This window comes from Dasypus novemcinctus, chromosome 21 (assembly GCF_030445035.2).
Source record: "Dasypus novemcinctus isolate mDasNov1 chromosome 21, mDasNov1.1.hap2, whole genome shotgun sequence".
Taxonomy (NCBI): Eukaryota; Metazoa; Chordata; class Mammalia; order Cingulata; family Dasypodidae; genus Dasypus; species Dasypus novemcinctus.
This window is the reverse complement of record NC_080693.1, coordinates 33,776,604-33,788,800: the sequence shown is the minus strand read 5'-3', so window position 1 is coordinate 33,788,800 and position 12,197 is coordinate 33,776,604.

The following is a 12,197-nucleotide window of genomic DNA, read 5'->3' as shown; positions in this document are numbered from 1 at the left end:
CTCTCCGCCCCGTGCTTTCTCCCCCACCCCGTGGGTGCCATCCCACAGAGCCAGGCACCCCCACTTCACCTCAACAAACCCAGACTCTAAGATGCACCCTTCCCCGCTTGCTTCTGACTCTTGCTGCCACCACTGCCTGTCTTGTCCTCCTGCACCCTCACCCCCTCCCTTACCAACACCTCGGTCCATTTCCACAGCCTGTGGAGCTTCACTTGGCTGCCCCTCCTTGGCCTCCACCTCAGGGTGGGTGCATGGGCCTCACCATCTGCCACCCCAGAGAGGGCAGCCCCCACCTTCGTAGTTGCCCCCTCCAGGGTAACTCCTGCATGACCTGCTGGGCACTGCCTGCAGGAGACCCTGGAGCCGGGGAGAGGAGCCTTGAGCAGGAGAGGTGTGAGGAAGGCAGAGCTTCAGGGAGGGGGTCTCATGGCTGGACGTCAGGTCGACAGCATGGCTGCAGGCAGAAGGGCTCCTTGGAAAGTGGGTACGACTGTGGGGTGGGGCGGCAGCCATGCCAGCAGGGAAGGATAGAAGTCAGAAACCCAAGGGAGAACTGGTAAACCTTAGCCACTGGTTTGGCTTGTGCGGAAAGTGATGGAGGCATCAAAGATGGCTGAACCTGGTGAGTGGGACAGGTGCCCGGCGTTCACGACTGAGGAGTAATTTTTCTGTGTTCCATTGGCTCTAGCCCTGAACCGTTGGGGCTTGGGGCCTGCCACGAGGCTGCGGACTGAAAATAGCATTTGCTCTGGGATGTAAAAAGCACATTTAAAATTTTACATTTGTCCCCAACCCGCCCAACCCCCCACCTTTGCTCCCTCCCCACCCCACCCCACCCCCCAAACACCATCACCAAAAAGATGTACTTCTGAGAGCCTCAAAGCCCAGCTTCTGTTCCACAGTGTTCCTGCAGACCCGAGCCTCACCCTCGGGAAGCCCTTGGTGCTGTCTGCCTGTCCTGCCTCTGCTCTGTTTACACAAAAATGATAAGACCAAGGCCCACCCCTTCTCGTAGGCTTCTCCTCAGGTTCAGGGAAAGGCCGCCAGCACTCCCTACCCTTAGAGGTTCTTCTTGCCTCCCCCCTCCCATTTTCCTGGCTGTGGCAGAGCTTCAGTGACTGCTCACGCCGGACCACGCAGGAGGTGCGAGCGGGGGCGGGGGTAGCGGGCGCCCCTCCCTCCGGAGCTCTGTGTAGGCTACCCCCTTCCAGACCTCACTTCCCTTCACGGGGTGATGCGAGGTCACGGGCATGGAGGGAAAGCCCTTCAGGAATGACAGGAGGGTGAGCGGAGGCGTGAGAGAGGAATGGAAGTGGGGGGAGCTCAGGTTGGAAGTAGGTGGATGTGGCCTTTGGGCACCTTCTTTTCTGGCCCCTCACCCCCAGCTCTTAGGAACCTCTGCTACCCCGACCTCCTCCTAGAACCACATTCCCTATCCACTCCGTTGACTCCCATTCTTTGGATCGCTCTTAGTCATGTGTCATGGAAGCAGTCTTAGTAGCTAATCCACACTAGGCAGCCCCTAAACCAGCCCAGGATGCCTGTTCAGCAAATGCTGACAACACTGTAACAGCCAAAATGTCTATAGTGCTCTCCAGGTGCCAGGCACCCTTACATAAATGCTTCACATTATAAATTCACTACTCCTTACAGTGGCCTTATGAGGAGGATAGCTATCATCATTACTGCCATCATCATCACTGCCATTGTCATCATCACTGCCATCATCATCATCGCCATGATCATCACTGCCATCACTATCATCACCATCATCATCATAATCATCGTCATCATCACCGCCATTGTCACCATCGCCATCATCATCACTGGCATCATCACCATCACCATCATCACTGCCATAGTCATCATCGCCATCATCACTGCCATCGTCATCATCATCATCGCCATCATCATCACTGCCATCGCCATCATCGCCATCATCACTGCCGTTGTCATCATCACCACCATCATCACTGCCATTGTCATCATCACCATCATCATCATCGCCATCATCATCATCACTGCCATTGCCATCATCGCCATCATCATTGCCATCGTCATCATCACTGCCATCGTCATCATCACCATCATCATTGCCATCATCATCGCCATCATCATCACTGCCATGATCATCATCACCATAATCTCATGGTCACTACCTCGCAGCAGACTCCAAAATGCCTGCTTCTTCCTCTACCCCATCGAAGTGCACAGTAATAATTGCCTAAAATTATTAGGTATTTGTCAGACTAGTCAGCATGTATGTTTCAGTGGCTGGCCACGCTTGACTCAGTATATATTCAGACTTCATGGACAGTTATTTTGTTTTGGTTTTTTTCAAAGAGGGAAAGATGTGGGAGTAGCTGATGCAAGAAGGCCCAGCTTGTAGGATACTTCAGATGGAGAAATCAGGGTATAGGTGCTTTACCCCAGAATGTACAGGTTATTTACTCTATCGCATGCTTTCTCTATCTGTAATATCTTTCAATCAGGGATTTTTTTTGTTTGTTTGTTTGAACTTCTTTTCTACAGGATTCCCTTCCCTGGCTGTAAACATTCCTTCCCCTTAGTGAGAGCCACGGCCAGGAGGGCAGCTGTTTTTGCCTTCTGTATTGGCAGAGAAGTTGGAGCCAGAAAAAGCACGAATCCCTGGAAGCCCCCTCCCCTGATCACAGCACACACAGATCTCGATTCCTGCACCTTGTTCTTGCTCCAAATGCCCATCACTGAGCCAGCACACAGAGGCTCCAGAAATATGTCCAGGATGGGTGGCTATGGAGATGCTTTTCACTCTTAAGAGGCTTTTGTGTTGAAATGGATTTGGCTCAATGGATAGAGCATCTGCCTACCACATAGGAGGTCCAGGGTTTAAACCCAGGGCCTCCTGACCCTGTGATGAGCTGGCACATGTGCAGTGCTGCTGCATACAAGGAATGCCGTGCCACAAAGGGGTGTCCCCCATTTAGGGGAGCCCCATGCGCAAAGAGTGCGTCCCATAAGGAGAGCCACCCAGCATGAAAAAAAGTGTAGCCTGCCCAGGAGTGGCGTTGCACACATGGAGAGCTGACGCAGCAAAATGACACAACAAAAAGAGACAGATTCCCGGTGCTGCTGACAAGAATACAAGCAGACACAGAAGAACACACAGCAAATGGACACAGAGAGCAGACAACTGGGGGGGAAGGGGGGGCGGGGCGGGGAAAGGAAGGGGAAATAAATAAATAAAAAATAAGTCTTTAAAAAAACAAAAAAAAGGGGGACCTGGTGGTAAATTGTGATCTATCTGACAATGGAGACCTGCATAGCTGTTAAAGAGTGTGCTGCTCTTGGGGTGTTCCCACAATTTCTTATTAAATGGGAAAAAAAGGAAAGTGGAAAACAGGTGTCACTCCAATTTATTAAGAGACGGAGAAGGAAGAGTGATCCACATGTGCTGGTAAGTGTATTGACCCTTTCTTCAAAGATATAGAAGAGACTGGTGACATAGGTACCCATGGTGCACACATTTCCTTCTCAAATGGGGTCATATACTCATCATTTTGTTGTTGTTTCCTTAGGTTAATTTCTGTTTCACTAGCAAGGATGTTGTGAGCCAAGAGGTGATGTCCAGTGCTTTGCCTGGGATCAGATAGGGAGGAGACAATGATGTGTAGAGACTTATGAGAAGTCATTCATCTCACCCATAGTCCTACTTCCATTTTTTCTTCACCTGCTCAAGATTATGAAACACTGACTTCCTCTTTGGCCCTTCTTCCCCTCCATGAACTTCAAGATAACATGTGCCTCTACATAGTGGGAGGTTTTCCCTTAGTTCCTTCTTGGGAAACTGATCACCCTCTTCTTGGTGTCTGTGGTCACTGTGGTTAGAAGTTAGTTTAAAATTAGCCAGCATTTCTTTTCCTTCTTCAGCTTCAAGCCCTTTCATAACAGTGATGGCACTTACTATAAGAACTCATTCATATTAAGTTACCTTCTTTTTCAACTGGTTCATGTATATACATATTATTTTCCCAACTAAAGGATATACCTCTTGAGAAAAGGGAATTGTTTTAACTCACTGGCAGGAGGGTGGGGAATGGGGGGGGGGCGAGCACAATGGACACATCAGAACTGGTTATTGGGCATCTATTGGACACATATGCGCTATCTTTGGTCCTGACTTTTTCTTCCAAATGGCTAACATGCAACAGAAATCCTTGGGCTGTATTTTGCTATAAATGCTATTAAAAATCAAGTACAGGTGACACAGGGATAGACATATAGACCAATGGAACCAAACTGACAGCTCAGAAATCAACCCTCACATTTATGGCCAATTAATTTTTTTTTTAAGATTTATTTTTATTTATTTATTTCCCCCCGCCCCTTTGTTGTTTGTGTTTGCTGTCTGCTTGTCTTCTTTTTAGGGGACATCAGGAACTGAACCCAGGGCCTCCCATGTGGGAGGCAGGAACCCAATTGCTTGAGCCACCGCCAACTCTGCTCCGTTTGTTGTGTCTCTCTCAGTGTTTCCTCACTGCGTCTCTTGGTTGCGTCATTCCACCAAGTCATCCTGTTGTGTTAGCTCATAGCACCAGCCCATCACATCAGCTGGCTGTCTTGTTTGTCTTTCTTTAGGAGGCACCAGGAACAGAACCCGGGACCTCCAATGTAGTAGGCAGGAGCCCAGCTGCTTGAGCCACATTCACTTCTCCCAACTGACTTTTGAAAAGCGGGCAAAGACCATGCAATTGAGAAAGAATAGTCTCTTCAATAAATGGTGCTGGAAAAACTGGATCTCCATTTGCAAAACAATGAAGGTAGAACCCCACCTCATACCATATATAAAAATCAACTCAAAATGGATCAAAGTCCTAACCATAAAAACTAAAACTATAAAACTCCTAGAAGAATATCTAAGAAAGCATCTTCAGGACCTTGTGTTAGGTAATGATTTCTTAGACTTTACATCCAAAGCATAAACAAACAAAGGAAAAAGAGATAAATGGGATTTCATCAAAACTAAAAACTTTTGCACCTCAAAAAACTTTATCATGACTGTAAAATGACAACCTACACAATGGGAGAAAATATTTGGAAACCACATATCCAGTCAGGTTCCCTGCTACCTCTTAAAAAAACAAACAAACAAGCAAAACCCAGAAAATTACAAGTGTTAGAAAGGTTGTGGAGAAATAGAAAAACTCATTCATTGTTGGTGGGAATGTGGAATAGTGCAGCTGCTGTGGAAGATAGTTTGGTGTTTCTCAGAAAGTTAAGAATAGAATTATTGTGTGACTTGGCAATCCCACTTCTAGGTACAAACACAAAAGAATTGAAAGCAGGGACTGGAATAGATATTTGCACACAAGTGTTCATCAAGGCATTATTCGCAACTTCCAAAAGATGGAAGCAACCCAAGTTTCCATCAGCTGATGAATGAATAAATAAAATATGATATATACATACAATGCAATATTAAATTCAGCCATAAGAAGGCATGAAGATCTGATATATGCAACAACATGGATGAACCTTGAAGACATCATGTTGAGTGAAATAAGCCAGATATAAAAGGACAAATATTGTAGGATCTCACTGATATGAAATAATTAAAATAAGCAAACTCACAGAGTCAGAATCTAGAGCACACATTACCAGGGGATGGAATAAGGGTAGGGAATAGGGAGTTAAAACTTAGAAGGGGGAAACGGACTTTGGCCCAGTGGTTAGGGCTACCGTCTACCACATGGGAGGTCCGCGGTTCAAATCCCGGGCCTCCTTGACCCGTGTGCAGCTGGCCCATGCGCAGTGCTGATGCGCACAAGGAGTGCCCTGCCATGCAGGGGTGTCCCCCGCGTAGGGGAGCCCCACGCGCAAGGAGTGCGCCCCTAAGGAGAGCCGCCCAGTGCGAAAGAAAGTGCAGCCTGCCCAGGAATGGTGCCGCCCACACTTCTCGTGCAGCTGACAACAACAGAAGGGGACAAAGAAACAAGACGCAGCAAATAGACACAGAGAACAGACAACCAGGGGAGGGGGGGGAATTAAATAAATAAATCTTTTAAAAAAAAAAAGGCTTAGAAGGTACAGCGTTTCTATTTGGAATGATGGCAAAGTTTTGGTAATAGATGATGGTGATGACAGATAAATGTGAATGCAATTAATAGCACTGAATTATATATTTGAATGTGGTTAAAGAGGAAATTTTTAGGTTGCATAAATTTACTAGAATAAAATAAAAAAAAAAAAAATCCATGGGACTGCGTGACAGTGATCCGTAAGTTAAACCATACGTAGGTTAAACCTGTAGGTTAAATGTGTTTCCATTGATTTTAACAAATGTACCACATCAATGCAAGATCTTAATAATAAGACAGTGTATGGGAATCCTGTATTTTATGCATGATTATTCTGTAAATCCATAACTTCTCTAATAAAACAACAAAAAGTACAGTTTCCCTCATTTTCAAGCTGTGAGTTTTCATATTTAATAAATTTTAAAATAATGTTTAAATAGCAATGGGATGGAAACTGAGGCTAAGAGAGGTTAAGATACTTGCCCACACACAGAGTCCAAGTGACAAAGCCAGGAGACCTGTTTAAGTCCAAAGGCCCTGCTCTCCCCACTATACTAGAACTGATTTAAAACAGAAGTTCAAGCAGTGGAAGAAGCAAGGAAAATGCTCTATGTTTTTTTCCCCTTCCTTGTCTTCTCCACTTAAAACAGCCACCTTCATGGAATCCAGACCTTTATGTTAAGTACTGAAATATGAAGATCCACAAGGGGCTTCATTCTTCAACCACTTGTTCTAACTGAACAAGTTAGAGGGAAGCAGACCTCAGATCTATGCATAAACTTTTAATTGATTATAGCTGTCACAATATAGGGCATTTTCAATCAGTCTAACCTATAGTTACTATGAGCCAAGCACTGAAAATACAGTGATGAGCCAAAGTTCCTGCCCTTGGCAAGCTGAGAGAGAATACTGACTTCGGGGACAATGGACAATAAAAATATAAATAAATCAGATAATTGCAGAAACTGATTTTTTTAAAAGTATAAAAGAAAAAACTGATGTGAAGAAAATAGACTCCGGGAACAGTACAGCAACATGTATGGAGGCAGCAGAGGAAGTGTGGGGAGGAGGAAGTTGGGTACTTAGGTAAGGCGATCGATCAGGCATGGACTGGACCTCCCAGCCATGACCTGAATATCAAGAAGCCAGCATGCAAGTCTCGGGGAAGAGCTTTAGGCAGAGGCAATATCAAGCAGGCAGGAATAGGCTTGATGTGTTTGACGGACAAAAGGGAGACCAGGCTGGAGCAGAGCGAACAAGAAGGGAAGTGAAAAAGTGCAGTCTGGAAAGATAAGCTGGGATCACATATGAGGTGACTGTGTGTCCCTGTCATTGAATGTGTCCAAGTAGAATTTAAAATGATTAAACAACTTCTTATCCATTTTGGAGAAGTTTGGACTAGGTGTCTTCTTGGATTAGGTAATCTATCAGGTCCCTACCAGGTAAGATGCAGTGAGGCTCTACTTCCAAGTCAGGCATGGTCTGATACTTTCCACCAAATACCTAGCCTACCTCAATTGCCCTAGCCTTTCACACAGCAGTTGATTTTAAAAGAACTTCCACGGGGTAGCCTGAGGGATGGCTCCAAAGCATACTCCACCAACTTTGAGATATGCTGCTGAAGTAGATTCTTCTAGAGGAACAAGCAAGAGAGGAAGCAATCAGTACTCCAAGCGTGCCAAGGAAGAAGAGTGCAGGAAGGCTTCCCATGGTCACAGAATCCTGTTCCTAAATAACTGCAGCTGGTTATTTAGAACTTAAACATTCCCTCTCTCTCTTTCTTCCTTTTCTTTTTTATCCTTTTTTTTCATTTTAAAAACAATTTATGGAAGTATATCATTCATATCTAAAGTGTATAATCGGCAGCATTTGAAAAAATCACAGAGTTGTGCATTTGTCATTTCAGTCAATATTAGAGCATTTTCATTACTCATAAAAACAAAGAAAAAAAAAAAAAAAACGACAAACCACTATCATACCCATATGTTAGCACTACTTATTACAAATCCCATGCTGTGCTTTCTCCATTTATATTCATTTCCAAACAACTTTTTACCAATTCTGTACAGATTAAACCTCAGCTTTCCATTCTGTAATCACATTCTTTTCTCAGGTGACTAATATTCTAGCTATTAACTCCATGAGTTTGCTCATTATATTTAGTTCATAACAGTGAAGTCATACAATATTTGTCCTTTTGTTGGGGATTACTTCACTCAACATAATGTCCTCCAGGTTCATACACATTGTCACATGCTTCACAAATTCATTTTGTTCTTTTTTAAAAGCAGTTTTATCAAGATATATTCACATACCATACAATCTATCCAAAGTGTCCAATCAATCACTTTTAGTATAATCACAGTGTTGTGCATTCATCACCACAAAAAAATTATAGAACAATTTCATTATTCCAAAAAGAAAAACTCCGCACCCCTTAGCAGTCACCTCTTAATCTCTCTATCCTTCTTCAGCCCTATATAACCACTAATCTAATTCCATCTTTATTAATTGCTTTATATTTACATTTTATACAAATGGAATCATACAATATGTAGTACTTTGTATCTGGTTTCTTTCACTTAGCATAATGTTTTGTGGGCTTTTTTGCCTGATATTAATATCTTGTAACATTAACATACAAAACATTTGTTCAGGTTCAAAGAAAAATAGTTTTACATATACATTATCTATATTCATATTTCACATGAGTTTTTACATGCTAGACATTCCCATATTATATTTTTTAGCTTTCTTTTTAGTTATATATATATATACACCTTAGTCTTTTCCTTTTAACCACTGTCATACCCATATAATAGCACTGCTAGTTACAAACGTTAGGTTGTGCTTTCGCCTTTTTTACCTATTCTGCACAAGTTAACCCTCAGCTTTCCATTCTCTAGCCTCATTCTATTTTCTGATGCTTCATATTCTTGTTATTAACTCCATGAATTTACACAATATATTTAGCTCATAATAGTGCAATCATACAGCATTTGTCCTTTTTTGTTTGGCTTGCCTCACTCAACATAATGTCCTCCAGGTTCATCCATGTGGTCATATGTTTCATGACTTTATTTCTTCTTACAGTTGCATAATATTCCATCATGTGAATGCACCACAGTTTGTTTATCCATTCATCGGCTGATGGACACCTGGGTTATTTCCAGCTTTTGGCAATCGTGAATCATGCCGCTACGAACACCAGCGTGCAGAAGTCTCTTCATGCCTCTGCTCTCAGAGCTGGGTATATACTCAGTAGTGGTATTGCTGGGTCATGTGGTTAAACCTATATTCAACATCATTAGGAACTGCCAAACAGTCCTCTACAGTGGCTGTACCATTCTACATTCCCATCAACAGTGAGTAAGTGTTCCTATCTCTCCACATCCTCTCCAATACTTTGTAGTTTTCCATCTTTTTAATAGTGGCCAGTCTAATAGGTGTGAAATGATAACCCATTGTAGCTTTGATTTGCATTTCCCTAATCACTAGTTGAAATTTTTAAAAAAAGATTTATTTATTTATTTATTTCTCTCCCCTCCCCCCACCCCAGTTGTCTGTTCTCTGTGTCTATTTGCTGCGTCTTCTTCTTTGTCTGCTTCTGTTGTTGTCAGCGGCATGGGAATCTGTGTTTCTTTTTGTTGTGTCATTTTGTTGTGTCAGCTCTCCGTGTGGGCGGCGCCATTCTTGGGCAGGCTGAACTTTCTTTCGTGCTGGGCGGCTCTCCTTAAGCGGCACTCTCCTTGTTCGTGGGACTCCCCTACTTGGGGACACCCCTGCATGGCAGGGCACTCCTTGCGCGCATCAGCACTGTGCGTGGGCCAGCTCCACACAGGTCAAGGAGGCCCGGGGTTTGAACTGTGGACCTCCCATGTAGTAGACGGACGCCCTAACCACTGGGCCAAGCCCACTTCCCTGGGCATCACTTTTGTGTGATGGTTTGCTTCTCCCTTGCTGCCCTCCGAATTTCCTCTTTATCTTTGACATTTGACATTCTAAATAGTATGTGTCTTGGAGTAGGTCTTTTTGGATTTATTCTGATTGGGGTATGCTGTGCTTCTTGGACATGTAAATTCATTTATTTCATGAGAGTTGGGAATTTTCAGCCACTATTTCCTCAAATACTCTTTCTTCCTCTTTTCCCTTCTCTTATCCTTCTGCAACTCCCATGACATGTATGTTATTGTGCTTCATGATATCATTCAATTCCCTGAGCCCCACACAATTTTTTCTGTTCTTTTCTGTCTTCTTCTATCTTGAATTTCAGTTGTTCTCTCTTCTATATCACTCATTCTTCTATCATTGTATGCCTCTAATGTTGTATGCCTCTAACGCATTTTTTAAAAATTTATTTTATTTCTCTCCCTTTCCCCCACCCCACCCCCACCCCAATTGTCCTCTGTGTCCATTTGCTGTGTCTTCTTCTTTTTGTCTGCTTCTGTTGTTGTCAGCGGGACAGATATCTGTGTTTCTTTTTGTTGCGTCATCTTGCTGCGTCAACTCTCCATGTGTGCGGTGACATTCCTGGGCAGGCTGCACTTTCTTTCATGCTGGGTGGCTCCTTATGGGGTGCACTCCTTGCATGTGGGGCTCCCCTACGCGGGGGGCACCCCTGCATGGCATAGCACTCCTTGCGCGCATCAGCACGGCACATGGGTCAGCTCCACATGGGTCAAGAAGGCCCAGGATTTGAACCATGGACCTCCCATGTGGTAGATGGATGCCCTATCCACTGGGCCAAGTCCACTTCCCTCTAATACATTTTTTTTCTTTTTACATTTTCATACTATATTTACTGAAACTGATGTACAGATATTGAGACAATAGCTTTCAAACAAGGTAACATTTGGGTTTACATTGTGGTTTATATTTTAGACTATACAATTTTCTAAAGTTTTAGTTATCTTATGTTTTATATTATGATTTACATTTTAGCCTATCAGCCCCTAAACATTTTTGGTGTAATTTAACATGTCTTATATCCATCCTTGAATAATCCTGTGAACACTTCTATTGCCCACACAGTTACATTGATTCAATACCTCTTTCCCCCTTCCCTCAGGGCCCACAGTGACAGTCAATCTTCATTCTTGAAGGGCCATGTTCAGAGATACCTGCAACAGTGTTGAGGGCTTAACATGCTCAACTGCCCTAATGCATTGGGAGCCACCATTTCTCTCGAGAGATACAATTCCCTCTATTTGAGAACATCAGTCCTCCCGAGGATGTGGGTATACCTTCACTTTCATTATATGGGTCTCTGACCAATGATATAATCCACTATGGCAAAATCAGCACTCACACACTCCCAAGAAGCCTGTCCTGCATCAGATTATCCCCTTTAAGCATCTTAAACAGGTGACTTTCCTTATTATATTTTTGAAAAAGTTTTCTCAGCATTATACTCTCAACCAAATACCTGACAATCTCCTATGATCATATGTTCCCCCACCCTCCCCACAATTTCTTGGGCAGTATTACCCATCCTCCCATCCCTAGCCCCGCTTAAGCCCGCAAAGCCCCACCCAAAGATAACCCTATTCCCCCATTTTATCCCTTCCTTGTACAAATACTTACCTCCAGCTTATCATAGATTTCACCCATGTAGGTGTCAGCTTGCATCCTTCCTCTACCCTCCAATTTCCTTTAAGCCTATCATCCAGTATCTAGCTCTCTGAGGCAGCTTGGTTGACTTATTTCATATCATTGAGGTCATGTAGTATTTGTCCTTCAATGCCTGGGTTGCTTCATTCAACATAAGGCTTTCACAATTCATCCATGTTATCACATGTGCTTGTAGTGTATTCGTTCTTAAAGCCGAGTAGTATTCCATTGTATGTATATACCACATATTATTTATCCATTCATCTGTTGATGGGCATTTGGGTTGATTCCAACTTTTGGCAATAGTGAACAATGCTGCTATGAATATTTGTGAGCATATATTGATTTGTGTCCTTGTTTTCAGTCTACTGGGCATATACCCAGCAGTGGAATTGCTGGGTCATATAGCAAATCTATAGATAGTTTTTTGAGAAACCACCAAACTGTCCTCCAGAATGGCTGGACCCTTCTGCATTCCCACCAGCAGTGGATGAGTGTTCCCATTCTTCCACATCCTCTCCAGCATTTGCA